General features: G+C 46.6%; 1 long non-coding RNA gene across 5 annotated transcripts in view; it reads right to left on the bottom strand.

Annotated features, from left to right (window-relative positions):
- The window catches only part of LOC135305095 (uncharacterized), a 35759-nt gene extending 17639 nt beyond the window's left edge, over positions 1–18120 (bottom strand). Inside the window, exons 1-7 of one of the 5 annotated variants that reach the window (XR_010366374.1) lie at positions 17753–18120; positions 17229–17296; positions 15534–15723; positions 14106–14173; positions 4067–4155; positions 2444–2826; positions 1476–1594 (exon numbers count right to left, since the gene is read on the bottom strand). This is a non-coding gene — a long non-coding RNA (uncharacterized LOC135305095). Of the gene's footprint in view, positions 1–1475; positions 1595–2443; positions 2827–4066; positions 4156–14105; positions 14174–14279; positions 14411–15074; positions 15507–15533; positions 16208–17228; positions 17649–17752 lie in introns of those variants that run through there. The other 4 variants (XR_010366373.1, XR_010366375.1, XR_010366376.1 and 1 more) reach the window with 4 other exon arrangements.
- Between the last annotated feature and the right edge of the window lie 1447 nt (positions 18121–19567).

Below are 19567 nucleotides of genomic sequence, written 5' to 3'. Positions count from 1 at the left end.
GGGATCAGCTCACTGGAACCATCCACCAGGGCACCTGGTCACAGTCACCACAGTGAAGGGAGCACACAAGAAATCAGTCTATTCCAGCATAACAAATCCTATCTTCTTATAAGCTAAGACATCAAAGAACTCCCAAGCCTACATCTTATTTACAGTATTTTAGTGGATAAATGACACTCTTGCTACTTTTTTTGCCACCTATCAAATGTTTACAGTGACAACAGCCTGTTGTCTGTCATTCAGAGGGTTGGCAGCTGTCTGGATAATAGCATGACTCAATATTCCTGAAGTACTAGATTTCTGTAAGAGAGGAAAAATCAATAACTGTGACAAGTGCTATCTATTAGAGCCCAAGAGCAGAGAGCAAACGATTACACAATGTCATTTGTTTAATATAACAAGACTGTAAATGAAAACTCTATCAATTGATCTTTGGAGGATAAAACATCCCTTCAAAGGCAAGATGACCATGGACCAGATCTACTTGACTTCCAAAAGGCCAAAATGTTCAATACCAGCTGAAGCTCAGGGTTCCCATCCTGTCAGTTGATGGACCCCTTTGAGATCAATAGCTTCTAGTACATACAGATCATGAAAACAGCAGCCATCAGCACCAGCACTCCAGGGCAGAGCCAGAAATTATTTTTCTGTATTTTTCTGTACAGCTCTGCTTTTTCTTCATCGGGTTTTCCGAGCAAAGCAACACATGCATACAAAATACATCATATATATTGAGATCTCTATTTCAATATTCATAATATATGCTCATACTCAAGATAACAGAATTTCTAAGCACTCTGTGAATATGGACAGCAGGAGGTAAAGAAATTTGGCTGGCTTCAAGAGCACAGTCATGCTCTGCTCTCCAGCTCCCTTCCCACCCCTGGTGTCTTTCATTGTTTGGCATTGTGGGCTTGTGCCACTTGGGCTGATGTTTCACTTCTAAATGGCATTTCAGCCTTGGCCGCCTCCCTGCCCAGCACCCTCTCCCGGATTAGCTCTTGGGTGCCATATGGTACAAATGGCCTGCCACCACCCACTCAGTCGGCGTTTAAAAACCTGCCAGAACGCTGCCTCTGCTGGCAGCCTGCCTGGCGGCTCCGTGGGCTGCGGAGGGAGCCTGAGGCTGCCTGGCAATAATGGAGATGGGGCCGTGCCAGGGCGTGTGCACCACCCTGGGAGCAGCGCTCCCCTTGCCCGGCCGCTCCCCAGGGCACGCTCAGACATTCCTGCGCACCCTTTGCTGCTTCCCAGCTGCCTCGCTGATGCAGTCAAAACCAGCACTTGTTCACTTCAGCTGTGTTCTGCTTCACTCTGAGCCCAGGGGAGCAGCACACAGGTCCATGGACTGCTCCCCAGACAGTGCCACAGGGAGCCATCCCCTGGCCACAGCGCGCACCCAGATTTGCAGGGACAGCAACCCACTGATGTGCAGGACAGGCAGGGCCACTGGGAACTGGCTATGGTTTCCTCACCTTGCCATAAAGTCCTTTCCTAAAGCATATATATTCCTCCTCTCACAGTGGCATGTACATGTCCTTAGCTGCTTGCAGGAGGGTGATCAGTCCAAGAGCATCACCCCCAGAGACCTGGTCTGGAGAAACAGAAGAGAAGGAAGCCTTGTGGAAACTCAGCAGAATATTAGCCCCTCATCTCAGGGGAGAAAAAAATTGCACGAAAAACAGTCATCTACAGCAGAAAACCTTCTCCAGTATCTCTCCAACAACACATTTTTCCCCTCTTACCTGACTCTCTTTCAGCCTGAACAAGCCTCTTGCTTTCCCTCATCCTACAGGAGTTCCGACTCAAATTTTTCCTCTACCAATCTGATCTGATTTTTGCTTAACTTTTTCCCTCCAAGAAAGGAGACTTTCCATCTTCTTGTTACACTAGAAGCAGATTCATTCAAATGTCTGAATCATCTCATATCAAACATCATATTTTGGTTTTGATCCCTATTAAATCTGTATCAGATTTTGTTTCCAGGTTTTCGCAGAGAGCTTCTCATGGGCTTCTCCATCTGTAGGACTTTTCCCTAGCATTGGTGTTTCTCCCATGCAAAGTCCTGCTACTAGTGCTGTGAAATTGTTTTCCTCCAATGCCATTTCACTAAAAAAGCATTAATCACAAAATAGTCTAAGCTGGAAGGATCATCAAGCCTAACTCTTAAGTGAATGGCCCATGCTAAGTACCCTCACCAGTGCAGGTGACCAACTGTCCCAACAGGAGCCATGCAGTGGCCATAGCACAGACAGGCAGTGTGACAGCAGCTGGTGGCAAGGCTCAGACAAGGAGCACTTGGAGCAAATTGGGTCCACCAGGGCCTCAGACCCACCAAGCCCCTGGGTGGTGGAAACTGTGGACACTCCCAGTGGCACCTGGAAAAGGTCCAGCCATGGAAAACCTGAGATAGGCAAGAAATTATGTTGGCTGAACCACTCACCCAAAATCCAATCATCCATGTGCTTGGGGCCACTTGTGAAGCGAGGTGCCTCAAGCATCTGCAAACCACTGATGACAAAGGGTCAGGCTGGATAGCTTCAAAGCTGGAGAGCTTCACTTACAGCAGATGAGAAGGAGAAAACTTGCAACTCCCGTGTCACTTTCTATTGGGCAAGTAGGTCAGCAGTTAAGATGCTGCTGCTCATTAAAAGACATCACTTTGTGTTTGTAATTCATCAACTCCAGATAACCTCCAGTAGAGTATCAGACTTGCAGGAGGCCTCATTCTCCCAGATGGGACTTCAAAGCTGCGACAGTACCCGTACGTATTTGTGCGTTATTTAGCTCTTGTTAGACTAAGCTTTGCCCTTCAGTTGCAGGGGACTGGAAAGAAGAAAGGCAATATTAGAATTAAAAAAAGCAAAACTATAAAAGGAAATGCAGGATGAAAACACCTTGACAGTGACTGGTGGCCACATTGGTAATTCCTGTGCAGTGGTGAAGAAAGTAGCAATGCCACGGTTCTAATGTATTCTGGTGAAATATTTGTACGATGTGCCTACACAAAGCTTCAGAGGAAACAGTCTCTTTATAAGCTTTTGATAGCTAGGAGGGAAGTGGCTTTGCCATTACCTCTGTTTGTGAAATGAAAGCAATGCTGAGTCTTGGTGCTCCTGGATGGAGGAGCTGATCATCACAGTGACAGCCAAACTAGCTTTGCTTGTTTGTTGTTTACCTTATGCTAAGGGCAAGGAGCTCCTTTGTTGTCATTGTCTCGTGTGATGTGGTAAAACACAATCCATGCCCAATGTGCACAGGAATTTCAAACCAGCAATATTTATTATCCATGCATAGACAGCACATATTGCTGCTTTGCTGTCAGTGCTGCTTGCAGTGCTTTAGTGAAAATAAAAGGGCATTTGTATCTTGAGTGCCACACTGTGCTGTGACAACATGAGTGTTGCAAGGGCTGTTTGGTATTGTACCACACACACAGGGCTGAGAAGGAAGGTTCCACCACAGCTGCCTGGAAAGACTCAAAGTGCATGAAAGAAACCCTTCCAGGTGACATTTGTAACCTCCTGCTGTAAGGGATGTGCTCCCAAGCCCAAATGCTGCCCTAGGCCTTCCCGCTGTTGGCAGCAAGGAGCTGCTGTTCCTTGCTGCCTGCAGAGGTGCCTGAGGTGCATTTGAGTGGAATTTAGCCAGTACATGAAGCTCACTAAGAAACACCAGGAGCCTGGTATTTCACATGCTGTTTTTAACTGAATAAAGGATCCTAGGTACAGCCTGAAATAGTCTGAGGGGATTAAAACCTTTCACAAGCAATCAGCCCTACCTAGCAGGTTTCTAGGGCCCGTTATATATGGTGCAGCATAAGATCCCCCCTTGTTTTCACAACAAAGCAAAGAAATCAACAATACACAAGTGCTGGACCAAGCAGCTTTAAGAATCATACAGGTTCACTGCAGTTTCCCAGCTTTAACATGATGACTTATCTACCAAATAGTTATCCTCTCACAAAATTCAAAACACATTAAATTCCCCATCAAACTAGACAGTTGTTTTTAAACTGCTCCTATGTTCAAAGTCAGAACTCGCAAAGAAAGAAGAAAAAACCCACCTGATACATGTCTTCTTTCTTTAGTTTCTGATCTTGAGTCTGAGGAAGCTGTGAACACAACTGCACTTGGGAATAAGTCCCTGGCAAAGCTAAGGAAGGCATTTGTGTGTTAATAGTACATAATTTACCCTCACCACAACCTCTGTGTCAAAGCCACCTCCCCTGCATGTGGCTGGCCATGCCTGCTGCATGGGCAGAGCTGACACTGGAGGGTGGATCCTGCTCTCCTTCCTAAAATCACAGAACCCCAAGACCAAGGGACATTTAGAAGGGAAACGCAGCACAAAGATAGCACTACAGGGTCCCACAGTTTCTGGAGCTCACCATCAAGTTTGAGGCATTTTTCCCCATGACATTAAGATGTTCTCCTCTGTAGTGGGGCAGAGTACTGGCATTCCCAAGTGGCAGAAATTTCTCCAAAGCAGGCACTCCCCACCTTCCATTCTCAAGCCTGCAGTCCCTCAGCCCCTGCTCGTGAGAGGCAGGCGTGCCTCAGCCACCCTGAAGCCCCCACCTGGCAACCTGACTGGCTTCAATACTTGTCAGAAGCTGTAAAACAGCCTCTTGCAGATCCCTTGGCTAACGGGCTTGCAGAGAGGGGCAGCTGGATTGGAGCTGTCTCCTCCCACAGAGCAGCTGTCAGAGCTTCCAACACCTGAAAGGTGAGAAGAAAAGGGATTCACATTTTAAAAGACCAAGTCACTTCAGCTACTACTAGTTTATTGATTGCCAAATCAATAAACTCAACTAAATAAAGTGGGACTTCCTGAATTAAAGCAGAACACGACACTCTGTGCTCTGAAACTAAATGAGAGCTGCTTTTTGTGTTACAGCCAATGCAGGAGCTGCCAACAGCTTTGCACCTTCCTGACTTGTGCTACCTTAAGAAGAAAAGCACTATTTTCCCTCATCTGCATGTCCATCTCTGTTAATTGGTGACAAGCACAAGCAGCCTCCCCAGCAGCCCCTCTGAGCACAGAGCACAGTGGGGTTCCCACAACACGTTATTCTGGGAGTCAGCCTCGATGGGAAGCAGAAACCTGTACCAAGAAAACCTGCTACTGGTAAAGCAGATTTTTTCTGCCCAGTTTGATTCCAGCCACGGAGTGCTACAGAAGAACAGCTATTTGTATTGCAACTGTCTTTTAGGCTGCTTCCTTCTCACTGAGTATATTCCACAGAGCTGTTCTTTGCAGTCAAAACCACAGACAAACATGGATTAAAACATGGATTAATGAAAATATTTGAATGGGCTTTGATGAGGCTGTGGAACCAGAAAACACCATCGTAACAGCTGGGATCCCTGCACTGAAAGGACACACTGTTAACTGAAGTAAATATGTTGCTATGAATTTCTGACTTAATTGACAGAACATTTTATAGTGTGAACTTCAAAATCTCATTAGGAATGAATCAGAACATGGCTATGTGCCTGTAACATTTTCAATGCCAACATATAGTCAGGCCTACTTGGAGCTGATAGCATTTCTTGATCAAGCAGCTGAGAGATTCCAATGTAATTCAATGCAATCAACTATAATGCTTCATGCCAATATGTAAAACTAAATTGGATTAAAAGAAATACCATCTCAAAATTGTGGTCTGACAGACAAATCCCAGCATTTTTAGTGTCTCTTAGTTCACAGCCATCCCTGACATGCCTAAGCTAAAGAAATAAAGGCATTTTCCTGCTGACACTGAGGTGTGAGGTGCCCGAGAGGCCGGCCAGGCTGCACAGGAGGATCTCTGTGTGATTGAAGGGCTCTGCCAGTAACTCCTCTGCCCCAGGAGGACACTACATTTTGGCACTTGACTACATTACCCCTGTCATACTCATTCTTATTATGGAGGTACGACTTAATTCTCATCAGCTTCAGTGATAATATTATGAAACTAAGCATAATTAAAAGACCTTCCAGACATTTAATGCCTGCCTGCTCCTGCTCAGTGTGTGGCCACGCACTGCTGAGAGAGCAGCACCCATCCACCTCCCAGCTGAGGCACAGGGCTCACCCCACGCAGCAAGGCAGCCTGGGCTCTGGGGCTGCAGCATGGCAGCTTCTGGGGACTGGGCTTCAGCCTCAGACCAGCCTGCTCTCCTCAGGAAAGGGAGCTCTCCTGAGCCACGGGAAACCTGGAAAGCTGGAGTTTGGAGAGACTGCCTTTACAAGTAGTGGGAGCACCTAGCACAAGTACCCTTATCTGAAAGTCAGCTACCAGTAGTTTCAACAAGATGAGGGTCTGAGGAATCTTTTGTGACAGATTTAGGAGGTAAAAAATTCCATTGTATATGGTTGGTTCGCTCTTTTAGTGAAAGAGCTGTCTTAAGAAATTACTGAATTATTTGAAACAAATCCAAACTATCCACCACTATCTCAGGAACCCTCCTTAACTAATTTATTACATTTTGAGAACTGACCTTTTGATGCTTGGGAGACCTGTGAGCTGGCATCTCAAGAAAGCAGGACCCTGATGCAGCATCCCAAGAAAGCAGGACTGAGGGCATCAACAGCGACACACCAGATATTCCTGATTTCCCCTGCCAGGCTGGAGCTGCACAGGTCACACAGCTGTGGCTGGATCTCAAAGTAACCCTCAGAAGCCAAGGGTGAAAAAACACCAGATCACATTGCCAGGTTTACTCATTCACTGTTTCCTTCTGAGTTAAAGGGAAGCCTGGGAGCTGAGGCAATCCTGTAATATCTGCTTAGCCCACAAGTACACAAATTAAAATATCTGACAGATTGCTAATGAGCTGATGTTGGAATGCCTGGATAGTCTGTTATCATTTGGCCATTCACAGTTTCCTCGCAGCCCATCTGTGAGCTAGGGCAGCTACAGCCTCCCTCCATTTACACCTTTTGCCATTATCGGCCTTTGGGAAAGGCCTTCAGCAATTAAAGTTTGTATCAAACATATTGTCATCTTTCCCACCCTGTTACTAGCCCCTCTGTGCTGCTACAAAAGGTCTGCCCAGCAGAAGGCTGGAGCCGTAGCTATTTTGTACACACTTCTGTACCTGAGCCCCTGTTTGTGCCCCAGCCTGGCAGCTTCACTCACATCCCACATCAGATGCTCAGACTGCCCTGGCAGCTCACAGCTTTCCTCCCGAGCCAAACCCACCCTGCTACATCCTCACACATTTGAGCTGCTTTGTGAAAGACCTCCTGGTATTAGCCAAAGTTCATACACACATACACTTTTGTTTTGAGGTGCAAAAGGAGAGAACCACAAGATAATCAGTTGGGGCTATTGGAAAGGAAGAGTCCTGCCTGCAGGCTCCAAAGGACTAACATTGCTGGGGGGACAGATGCAAACTGAGGGCAAATCTGTATGCTCCTACTCACTCTGCTGAAGGTGCCACGGAGAGCTGCTGCTGGCTTGGGATGGAGCCAGGCAGCACAGGGGGAAATGCACAGGGCAGAGCTCGAGCAGAGGCACCTGTGCAGAGGCACACTGCAGCTGTGTCACACCAGCTCTCTCCTGCATACCCATCGCTGGGAGGCAACACTCTGGCATAAGTGGGCCCAGTGCCTTCAACCACTGCATCTTAAAAATTCCCAGTGTGCAAAAGATCTGCATTGACTGTGGTTTTCTGCAGACACTGCAGTCCTCAGGGCTGTCATTCTGTCCACCTAAATAAGGTGAAAAAAGGACAGTAAACAGATTAAGAGAAGATTGAGTGTGCATGTTATATGGCAGTACTGTATGGTGGCAACTTGTTTGGCTTCTTTAGCTAAAATTACTTTCCTCACGCCATCACTCACACTGGGCAAACAAACCATAAAAACAAGAGATCAAGCCCTGATGAAAAAATTCTTTTTTCATTCAACTTAGAAAACTTGGTCATAGTGGTGGAAGGTGCTTTCAGGCAGCTCCAACTTGCATAAGAAGCAGAGAAGTGCAGATATCCCTGACCTTGTTTGGCAGTATTATGAAAGGTCGTATTTTCAGATGGATGATCTGATCTCAAAATATCCTCCAGTGTAATGAGTACAAACAAGCCTTTCATCTGTCTGTCTCAGCCATGTGTCTATTTGCTTTCTCTGGCTTTTAATGCAGGGAACAGCCTTGTGAGGGTTGCAGAAAGCAGAAGGAAGCTGAGCAGTGTAGCACCTCTGCACCAATGGGTTACCAGTGTTGCTGGACCAAAACCACAAACCCAAGTGCCCTGCTCAGCCACATGGTGCAGCAAGAAGCACTGCCAGCTCTTCTGTGCACCTCCAGCTGCCTGCCTGGCCCATGGGGACAGGGACAGGGGGGTCTGGAGCATTGCTCTGACCTAGGAACATGCAGGCTGTGGCCAGCAAAGCTCACTGAGGGAGATGAGAGGGTAAATTTCCCAACATCACCAAGGGCTCTTCAGAGAGGCAAAGCAGGGTTCATTGCTTTGGCATCTCCTCCAGCTTGCCCAGCAGCCCGAGCACCACACAGTGCCAGAGCTGCCAGCCCAGGCTGCTGCAGGTAGCCCAGTGGATGGCTGGTGGTCCTGCTGGTGGCCAGCACTGCCCTGCCAGCAGCCAGGCCCTGCTGGGCAGCACCAGCGCTGCTGCTGCTGAGGCCAAGGCAGCTGCTCAGGCTGGGCTGGGACAGGCTGAGGCCCCAGGAGGAGGGGGCAGCTTCCATCACTGGCTATGCTGTCCCTCCCTGGAGGGGCACAGCCTCACAGCCCCAAACCAGGACACCTCAGCAGCCCTTCAGGGCTGCAGCCTTCAGCACAGCCAAGAGAAGGGCTTGGCAAGCAGCTGGGCACACAGACCAGGGAGCAGGTGACCACAGAACCTCCTTGAAATATTTTGTGTCCTCAGCACTCAACAGGGAAACCTTAAGAAGCACAAAACATTCATTCCTTATAAGAACACACTGCAACATTCCATTTCCTTGTGATAAACAGATTATAGGATTTTTCCCTGTTTTCTTTTCTCTCCCCATTATCATTTAACCAGTTCTCAAATCACGAGTTACCAAGACTCTATTTGAATGTTGCAGTTTTCATGTTGTGAATCTTGGGTTAAACAATTCTTTCTCAAATAAATACTCCTTTTTCAGTTTCTTTGTTGTTCACAGTAATCAAGTTCCCAGTTGGCTAACCTCTCACCTAACACAACGTCTTCATCTTTAATTTGAACAAAATTTATCATCCATAAGCAAAGACAGAAAATGTGTGAATGTCTAAAGCTTATGTAAATTAAGAGGCTCTGCACACTGCTCCTAAAAATAGTAGATAATAACAAGCATTTCTTCAGCATGCTATAATTATGGGCCTGCTGTCATGTCTTGCATTGTCTATAAGGTCACAGTTGTATTATACAAAATTTACAGTATATTATCAGTTAAAAACACAATAATTAGCAAGCCCACATCTTCCATCTTCAGCACCAGTGATGAATGTTCACAAAAAGCAGGAAAAAAAGGCATGTTGTTTACTTTATATGGACAATACACACTTAAATTTAATCATCAATGTCTGCTATCCAGCAGGCAATATTCTTTTGCTATTATAACACTATTTGCCAAGATCAGACTATGCCCTCGGGGTGAATTTGTCCTTAATGAAGGGACAAGGAGCCAAATCTCTCACTATCATATCACTGACATGCACTTAGACATATTTCTTTAAACTTTATAATTCTGTATGATTTATTCTAAGATAATGTCTGGGTGAACATCTCAGGCATTATTTTGAGCATTATAATAAACCTTTAAACTTAGCGTTCCAATTTTTCAACTCTCAAATTATGTGTATTGAAACAATCTCTCTCATAATGCGAGTCATTTTTTTGCTTTCCTGAACAATGGAATTTGAAGAAAGATGAGGGAGATTGCACCCAGACCACAAGTGCCACAGCTTCTAGCAAAAGCCCTCAAGAGGTTACTCAGCTTCCACATTGTCCCATCCAGCCACTTTAGATGTCCCTGGCTGTAGCAGCCAACCAGCAGTGTGGCTGTGCCACCCTCACCAGCCACCGTATCACTTGTGGTCATTCACAAAATAAATAATCTAAAAAAATCCTGGTAAGAGACCAGAACTGGTGGCCTTTACTCCTTAACAAGCAGAAAAAAAATCTTAGAAAAAGTTTATAATTTTCTCAGTGAAACAAAGAAGAGGACAGAAAGCTCTCTATTGGAAATGAGCAAATAAAGCATCTCCAGACTGCTGTGTATCTGTGACTGCTTTTAAGTACCATTAAATATGAAACACCAAAATGTTTCAACTTTTTCAGCCAACAAACAGGGTCTAGGAAATTCACAATCAGGAACTGACCAAAACGTTATCCAGTACAATTAAGAATTTTGCTGTGGATGGAAGAATTTGCTAATTCCACTCACATCCTTTGCCCTGAACCCCTCTGCAGCCACTGTGGCAGGGATTACAAATGCTGTGGGGAGCAGCAGCTGCCAGGAGAGCCAGAGGAGACCGAGCTCCAGCAGGCACCAACAGAGTCTTTCATGTCGTGCCAGTGAAGCCAAGGCCCCGCTTGTAACAACGCTGCCTCTGGTTTCTGGGCCTGCCCTAAATTGCCTCTCTCCTGCCATATGTCACCCTGCAGGGTCGTGCTCTGAGGGGCTGAGCAGAACTGGAGCTGGCAGCCAGGTGGGCAGAGCCCAGCACCAGCCCAGGATGGGAGAGGATCCCTGCAGAGCCCTGGGCAGCAGCTGACAGGGCACTCAGAGCCCAGATAAAACAAACACATCCAGCCCACGTTAGGGGCAGCGCGGGCACTGAGACCTCGAGCACTCACCTGGCACAAGGGTGGAGGGAAAAAAGGGTTTGCAACCAAGGGCTTTGTGAGCCTTGCCAGCAGGATTGGTGGTGAAGTCAGCGCCCAAGAGCCCACTGGGATGTGATGTAGAACAGCATCACATCATCGGTGCTGAAAAAGCCTGCACCCTGCACAGGCTCTGGGCTGGCACCCAGGCTCAGAGCAGTGCCTAAGGACAGGGTAGGTCACACACAGGAACCTCATCCAAACTGGCCTAAGCCTCAACAGCCTGCACACAGAAAACACCTTGTTAAAGCAAAAAGACTGGACAGGAAAACGCACATTCTTAGGATACTTTGAGAATTTCCTCAGCTGTTTATGTCCCATGTGATAAATTAGTTACAGGATAAGTCCTCCTGTGCAGCTCTTGGTGCTTCAGATGGTACAGCCTGCATGCAAAACCCAGTCTGAGCAGACAGAGCAGCTCCCTGCACCTCTCCTTTCATCCAGCCCTGCCACAAATGCCTGCTCAGGAAGCGCCAGGCTCTGCAAGCAAAGGCACAGCACCACCAGTGCCTTCTGGGACCCACCGACACCGGGCAGAGTCTGCTTTGGTGCAGCCATAGATGTGGATCTGGAGGCTTCTATAACTCCTAGCCATGGGGATCTGCACAGCTGATGCCACCAGCAGTTCCCACTACATGCAACAGCATCAGCACCCCAAACCTTATTAGTGCTGCAGCATATGGCACACACCCACCCCAAACATGAGCTCTCCCTGCTCCTTCCCTCTGCCACGGAAGCACTACAGATCACGCAAATCAAAGATATGGGTGGTGCTCCAGGCTCTGCCCACGTTCATTCTCCAGCCTCCATGTTTTCATGGGACTATTCCTGCTGAGATGGGAAGGCTTTCCCAGATGTGGTCCCCAACATACTTCCCAAAAGAATTTGCTGGCTGCTTGCTGACAAAGGCACTTGTGAAATAGCTGCATCAGTCTGAAAGCTAGTGATTGTTGATACAAGGAGGGGAAGTGAATCACCCAAAGGACTAGTAAAAAACAGGACAGAACTATAGTGAGCTTCATGGGCAGTTTTGTAACTGGAGTCCAGCCTCAGCCTCCATAAAATGAAGTAGATTTGTGCCACTCTGCTCCATGAAAGGACATGCAACATGACCAGAGGAACAGGCATGGGCCCCAGGCACACAGGTGGAAGCTGGGAATTCTGTCCACCTCTTCAGAGGGGTGAGTCTGCTGTAGCAGTGTGGCTCCACCACAGAACCACACACACATTTGGGTGGGAGATCAGTCTGCTCACTTTGGGTATTTTGTAAAAGGAGATGCGATGTCTTTGATATGAAGCTGCAAGTTCAGCATGGAAATACAAATAATACCTTCAAATAGGTATTTTCTTCAGCATTATCACACAAACACTTCAGCCTGCCTATCTTTACATGAGAATAAAAGCCTGTGCAGTTAAGCAGAAGGTGCTGAGTGGGTTTTAAGGCCAAACTTTGAGGAGACAATGCCAGACACAGTGAAACTCCAGGGAGCAACCTTGCCAGGGTCCTCCAGCCCAGATTCCCTTTTCCCCTGATGGGATCATTCAACACAGCCTCAGCCCAGGTGAGTAGCAGACTCAAAGGCATTACCTGGAGTCAGGACAGGTGTCCAAGGAGTGCTGCTGCAGAGGCAAGGACCATACAAGCTGAGCACTGGAGGATGCTGTACTTGTGTCAGCTGCTGGCCAGAGATCCCTCCCTGACACCCTTCCCCAGGGGACTGCATGGATAAACACCCTCTATTTGAGCAAGACCAATGACAGCAAAATGGCTTGCTTGTCTCTAAAAAGACTCTAAAGATGTGCATCAAGGGAGAGACCCACGGTCTGACAGACTTCTTTTTCCCCCCCATAGTGAAACATAAAACCACATTTCAATAGCGAGGAGGATAGAGTTTGAAGTGCATGCCTAGTTAATTATATCAAAAAGAGTAATAATAAAATAAACTATTAAATTTTAGAACTCCCTCCTTAAAGTATTAAGCATTTTGTTACTGTGGTGCAGTTAAACCCCACACTACACAATGTTTTGACTTGCTTTACAGGAAGGTAACAGGGGTCATAATGAAATAAGTTATTCTACACCAAACTTATTCTACACAGTCCTCTATCATTCAACAAAAAGCACAACACATTCTTTAGCTTTAGCACAGTGTTTGTTTGACAAATCTGACGTTTACAGCCAGTGTTTGTGTGTGAATAGAAGCAGTGCTGAGCAGCAGCTGCTCAGGAACGTTCTGCATACCGTGGGAGAGCAGGGAACTCACTGCTGCTTTTAAGAACAGAGGTTCCATTCCTGGCACAAATACTGAGGCTAGTTTGAAAACTCCAGTGCCTGACAAGACACTGGATTATGGACTTCGCTGTAACCCAGAGCCATGGAGAAACTGCTTTGATGCAGCTCTCGTAAACAGCAAAGGCCAAGCAGGAAGGTTGTTATGAAAAATGATGGAGGAAAGAAGAACTGAGTTCATCACTAAGGAATTTTCTGCTCTTATCATTTAGCCAGTTAAAGGTATTTACTTAACACTTGAAATTAACCAAACATTTAGTTTGAATATAGGAACATTTTAAATCCCCCTTCTCACCTACCAGTCCTCTGCAGCCCAGCTGGGACAGCGAGGGCTGTCCCACACCCTACTCCTGAGGACCAGAGACTCGGCAGGGAGCTGAGGGCTGGGTGCCCTCTGCCCTGCGGTGGCACCGGGCCGGGGCTGGCAGGGGGGCACAGCCCCCACACTGCCCTGGGGGCACGAGCTGTGCATCCCTCTGGCACCGGGCTCTGCCCTGGCACCGGGCACCAGCTCCTCCTCAACGCTCGCTCCTTTCCTCAGCCTCAACTTTCCTCATCCTATTTCTCCTGCCACATGGTTTTGTTTTCTTTACTTCATATCCTTTTTCTTACAAAGCCAAAGAGAAATGAAGCAAACTGAAAGCAGATAGCAGAGACGTCCGAGTTCAAAAACCAGCAACCTTTTTCACTCATTTTTACTTTCCACACCCACTCACACTCCCGATACAGAACCATTCCCCTGCCACAACCAACCTGCTCAAGACCACAGCATACCAAGCACACAGCCCAGGCAGTCTTGCAGACCACACACTGAAGTCACCCAGGGAGTTTTTGAAAGCAGACACTGGTGGAACAGAGCTGTGACTTCAGTGAGAAACCCCAAATGGGTCAAAGTAACCATGGCAGTGCCCGTTTCTCTGCAGTGAGGGGAAAGCCTGTATGCAGCTGTGCTGAACCCCCTCCTTTAGCTAGCACTCACCTGAACACGTCTGTGCACATCCAGCAACTCTGCAATGGAGTCCAAGACCAGCAGCTGCTCATCCATGCCTGCAGATGACAAGGAGGGACAGACTGGAGGACAGTGACTCACCTCTGAAGCAGAACAGACTCTGACATGTTCAGAGCTTCCAGGCACTCGAGACACTTGGCTCACCTTCCCACTAGAGAAGCACTCAGCACTGCAGGTGCAGAGTGGTCAGCCCAAACAGGACATCTCCCCCTTTCCCTGCACAGTGTGTGGAACTGGACCTCCTCAAAGCTTTGACGCCTGGGCAATGGACAGGACTGTATTCAAGAGGACAAGTGCATCAGCAACTAGATTGAAACCTGCTGTGCTGGAACCCCTGAATTTCTTATGATACAAAAAATATAAATGTGATTGAAGACTGACTGGTGACCTCAAAGCACAAGAGGGGTTAAATTGCTGTCGGCAAATTGGGCTTAGAGTCCCACACCACTGCTCTGCAGCCCCACCCAAAGGCTGGCAGCCTGTCCTCTGGGCTCTGGCCCACCTCCACGCTAACAGGGTGCAGCCAAGCCAGCAGACAGCAGCATTTTGCCTCCCTAGTGTACAGGGGGCACACACCCCAAATCATTTCACTTCTCTGGATGCTGCAGTTGCAACAATTCTCTTGTATCCACTACCCTGAAACTGTTATCCAGGCTTTGTCCATCCTTGGAAATGCAAGTTATTTCGAACAGTGGGGCCCAAGCCCCAGCAGCTCCTGAAAGCCCAAAGTCACCAAGCTGCTATTAAAAATATCCAGAGGGGCATTTGTGGACTGTGTGACCCAGCAGGTTTTTCGCATCTAGAAAACAGAAATGTTTTCTGTAGTTTAACAAGTTATTGAAAGGTCAATCCAAAAAGTATCTTGTAATAGAAGTATTCAGACATTTCTATTTCATCTCCTCTGTTGAGGCCAGTGTAGCTCAGCTCATGGAGACTTACCTCAGGCTATAGCTCACCCTACAAGCACTCATTCCTGGCTCACTCTTGTTAGTTATGTACCACACTGTGCAACATCAGCTGAGGTATTTTAGAAATACAAGTTTAAAAAAGCATCTGGTCTTCTTTAGATGCTGGCAGGGAGAGTGCTTCCCACCCCTCCCAGCACTCAAGCAATAGATGAAGAACTCTCCATCAGCTGTGCTTTGTAGCTGAAATGAGCAGACCGTCCACAGGGGAGGGGAAATCATCTTTGTAGCTTAACACCACGCAGAGACAAGAGGCAATACCTTCTAAAGTGCACTTGCTCCACATGCCCAGCACGGCCCCATCCCCAAACACTAACAAAGCTGGAGGTGGTAACACTATCATTTCAGTGTAGGCATCTACCAGTCACAGCATCTTTCCACCAAATCTGCCACCAGGATTACACTCTAATTCATGCAAGGAAGTAACACTTACCTGTGGAAAAAAAGGCAAAACAGGACTCTCCTAACACAGCTCTAGCAATAGCAGCATGTAGGAATTCCACAAGACTGAAGCAACTCAATTTCTTGCTCACTTCTCATCCCACTCACATTTATTCTCCTCTGCCCCATAGTGCTGCTAGGTTTGAAGATGCTGGCACCTGAATGCAATTGTGGTTGATTACCTAAGCAAGACGAACAGCACCTGATACCACACCAGAACAGCTCATGACCTCCAAAGACTTACAAATACACAGACCACCAGTGAAATCCTGATCCTTTCACTAAATAATACAGATTTCTTCTAAACTGGCTGCCATTTGTTTTTTTGGGTTTTTTTTTTATTATTATTTATTTTATCCTACTTTCTTCCCTGAAATAAGGCACAGTATTCTGAATTTTGAATGCTGTCCACAGCAGAGGATGTGGTGGCCCTTTCAAACACCAGCACACCGCAGATTTTAAAAATATCCCCACATCAAGAGAAGAAGCTGTGGGGAAAATACCACAATCAGCAAAATCCTGGCAGAAGCCAGGAAAAATACAAGCAATGGCTCCCAGGGGTGTCAAACCAAGGCCCCAACACCCCAGAGCAGGAGGGGATTCCTCTCCCAGCAGAGGCACAGGAAGGAGCACAGCTGGAATCCCACAGCCCCCTAACCAGAGCTGCTGCAGGACTGGGCTGGCAGAATAAACCTTGTGTTTCTGACTCCTTTCCAACTCGGTGTTTGTTGGGAAACATCAAAGCCAGTGGAATAGTAGGTGTCCCAAAATGTCTTAATTCAGAGAATTAGTGTTAACCGAGTCTGATTAGCTCCATTTATCTCTAATTAATTACCTTTACCTAATTAGACACCCTGTTTCCAGTAGACATGGAGTCAAGTAGACTAGATTATTAGTGTAGTCATTGTGCCTTTACAAAATCCTGAAATTAATGAAACGTGCAAAAGAATCCACAGCTTTAATTGCACAGGTGTTGCCTTATGGCAAAGCTTTATCATCTGATTACACCAAGGGATTATTAGTGACTTTTTATATAGAGGATGAGCCTGTGAAATGTACCTTAGCAACAGCTCATTAGTTTAGGGTTGTTACTGTATTATTTATTACATTCAGCCTTCCCCATTATCTAGATTGATTCATGGACCTATATTTTCCTCCCCTCTGTGCAGGAAATAAATAAATAAGTGAAGGCTGGCTATTGCTGTCCAGCTGCAATATGAGGGGAAGGCAGAACATATTCTCCAGCTACCAATATTCACCCTTTAATATAAAGCTTTAAAGTTGATTTAAATAAAACTCCTTTTTTTTCCCTCCCTCAGAAAAGCAATCAATTCAAGCTTCTGTCAAACTGGAATGCTTCCTACATGCCATCTAAGCAGTTTGGGCCACCTTAAATCTTTTCAGATAAATAAAAATACATTACTGGATTGAAAAATTGAATACAATATATTTAATCCAAAATAATTTTTTTCTGCTATAACTCATACTTTATGAAATCTATCAGAAATATTTTATTTTGATATTTCTCTTAACTGTTTGGTTGTTGGCTACTTCTTCAGGTTTGGAGGAGTTTGCCAGGTAGAAAAACTGTCTGAATAAATGAAGTAAAGCTGCAGCCTCTGCATTAAGAACCACTTTCCCCAAAGAGAAGCTACTTGCTGTCAAGGTTGAGAAGGTTTGACCTTACCTTTCTGTGTCTTCCCCAGCAACATCCCACTGGACTTGCTAAGTATCACCAGTACAACAGCCCTGGCACTGCCCCAAGGAGAGGAGGCTTAACTGACCAACCAGCAATCCAGTAAACAAAAGCAGCCAGTAAACAAAATTATGAAGAATTATTTTCCAAACTCATCCAGAATACCAGATTCATTGAATGCTATGTAGAACCTTACTGTTCACTTAGTACTCAATATAAAATAAAAATGGGGAAAAATTGGCAACAATTATTATGTAGGTTATGACAACTGATTTGAGCAGCAGTAATGACTATTTAGTTACAAACATGGCTATAGAACTTCTTATGTCTGCATTTTAAAAAAAAATGAATTTTAATCTCAAAACCATGGCTCAGCAATTTTGTAGTGTGTTCACATGGCACACATGCAAATCATGCCATCCTGCAATAAAGGCACCTGTGCTGGCTTGTGGCTGCTCTGCCAAACAGGGATTATTTGAATGGACATAAACTATTAAAAAAATGTTGATACTCACCTGCTTCATGTCACTTCAGGATTGTTGCTCTTCCAAGACCTTCCCTTGAAAAAAATTAGTCACTGTGGTTTCTAAGGGCCAAAACCACTGCCCTTGCTATGAGATCCTCACGTGGGACCTCCAAGCACACCACATTCCACAGGAGCAGAGCAGCTATAGGGCCTCTGAGCCACCAAAGGTGGGACAGTGGCAAAGTGTGAGCCACAGCCTCCAAACTGATGCCCAGCACAACACATATGTTCACTTTATCAATCTAAACTCTCCTTTAGTGTTATGTCCCAACAGAGCCCATCCCTCGATGGTGTGGCAGGGATTCCATTCGCTTCTGCATCCCTGGTGCCCCCAAAAGGACGTAAATGATCCCTCACCCTTGATCCCTGGGGATATCGATCCAGCTGCCATCCTCTGAGCAGGCAGCACTGGACTTTAAAACAGATATGCATCCACTTCTTCACCCACTGTGAAAGCCCATGGATCAGTGTTTACCTGGAGAGCAGGAGGTCCAGGGCTGACCCTTTCTTTAAAAGTCCAGCAGCATGGATCATGAAGGTGGCAAAGCGGGGCAGCAAGTTATCCAAGAGCTGGCAGGTAGGAAAGCACAAGCAGGAGAGAACAGGAGACTCCTGTCACTGAGAGGCTCAGGTAAGTTACATTAGACAGTGCCAGAGACAACCCTGGAGGAGTGCTGGGAGCCCCAGATCTCTGCACATCCTCTCAGAGTCAGAGATGCTACTGCTTGGATAAGGCATGGGGCTAAAGCCCAGCCTCTGTGTGTACGTGTACCCCAGAAATATCCACTGGTTATGGAAAAAATAAAAATTACTTTTGAGGTGTTTGTACAGGCTTTCAAGTAGGATCCCCACTTGCATTTTTATTTTGATTTGTGTTCACACCAAACCTTTCCTCCACGCTCCCCGCTGACTGCCCACTGGAAGCAGTCAGATTCATGAACGTTGTCTGTGCCCTTAGAGCGGCTGTAGAGCCATGCCCAGGGCGTACCAGTGATGCTGGGAAAACATTTTCATTCAGAGCTTCAGAAATATCTCTCACCAGTTTCAAGCATGTCTGCGCAGAAGACTGTGCTAAGCACTTTCTTAGGACCTAGTCTGAAATATATGGGAGAAAATCCCATGGCATTGATGGTTCACGGTCTCTCTCTCTCCAATTCCTCCTCGAAGAATTCTGACCTCCCTGTCAGTAATGAAAACAAGCACACCATAGACAAGAATTAAAGATATTTATTACTGATTTGAAGAACATAAACAAACAGTTGTTCCAGTGGGAGAAAGAAAATTCCACGAGAGATGTGCTGGTCACATCACTTATTAGGAGGCTGCCTAACAACTTGTGGAGGAGTGGGACTGCACCTTGCAAGGAAATGAGCACCAGAAGCACCTCATGAGCACACACGCCCATATCCTGCAAAAATCACTTCTAGGAGGTGAAGAAGCAGCTTAGGGCAGACCCCAAAATAACCACTGATGCTTTGCCTCTGTGATCATTCCTAAGTCTTGAGTACTTCCCAAAGGCAGGTGCCACATCCCACCCACCAGGTGGGAAAGTGGAGCAGGGAGAGAGGGCCGCTTACTGAAACCACCAGGACCTGTAAGAGCCAGCCCTTCATCCTCCAGCTTGCATTCTCTTCCAAAAGACAGACTCCTGTCTTTCCCAAGAGGTGCCATGTCAAGAGGGACGTGCTCTGCTGCGTTCCCTTTGTCCCACGGTGGCAGCCATGGGTCTGCTGCTTGATGAGCAGGCCCTGGCACGCTCCTCCTGCTGCTGGCAGCAGTCCTGGCAGGGCTGGCTGGCACCAGC

Source organism: Passer domesticus, chromosome 7 (assembly GCF_036417665.1).
Source record: "Passer domesticus isolate bPasDom1 chromosome 7, bPasDom1.hap1, whole genome shotgun sequence".
Classification (NCBI taxonomy): Eukaryota; Metazoa; Chordata; class Aves; order Passeriformes; family Passeridae; genus Passer; species Passer domesticus.
The sequence above is the reverse complement of the archived record's forward strand: the minus strand, read 5'-3'. Positions and strand labels throughout refer to the sequence as shown.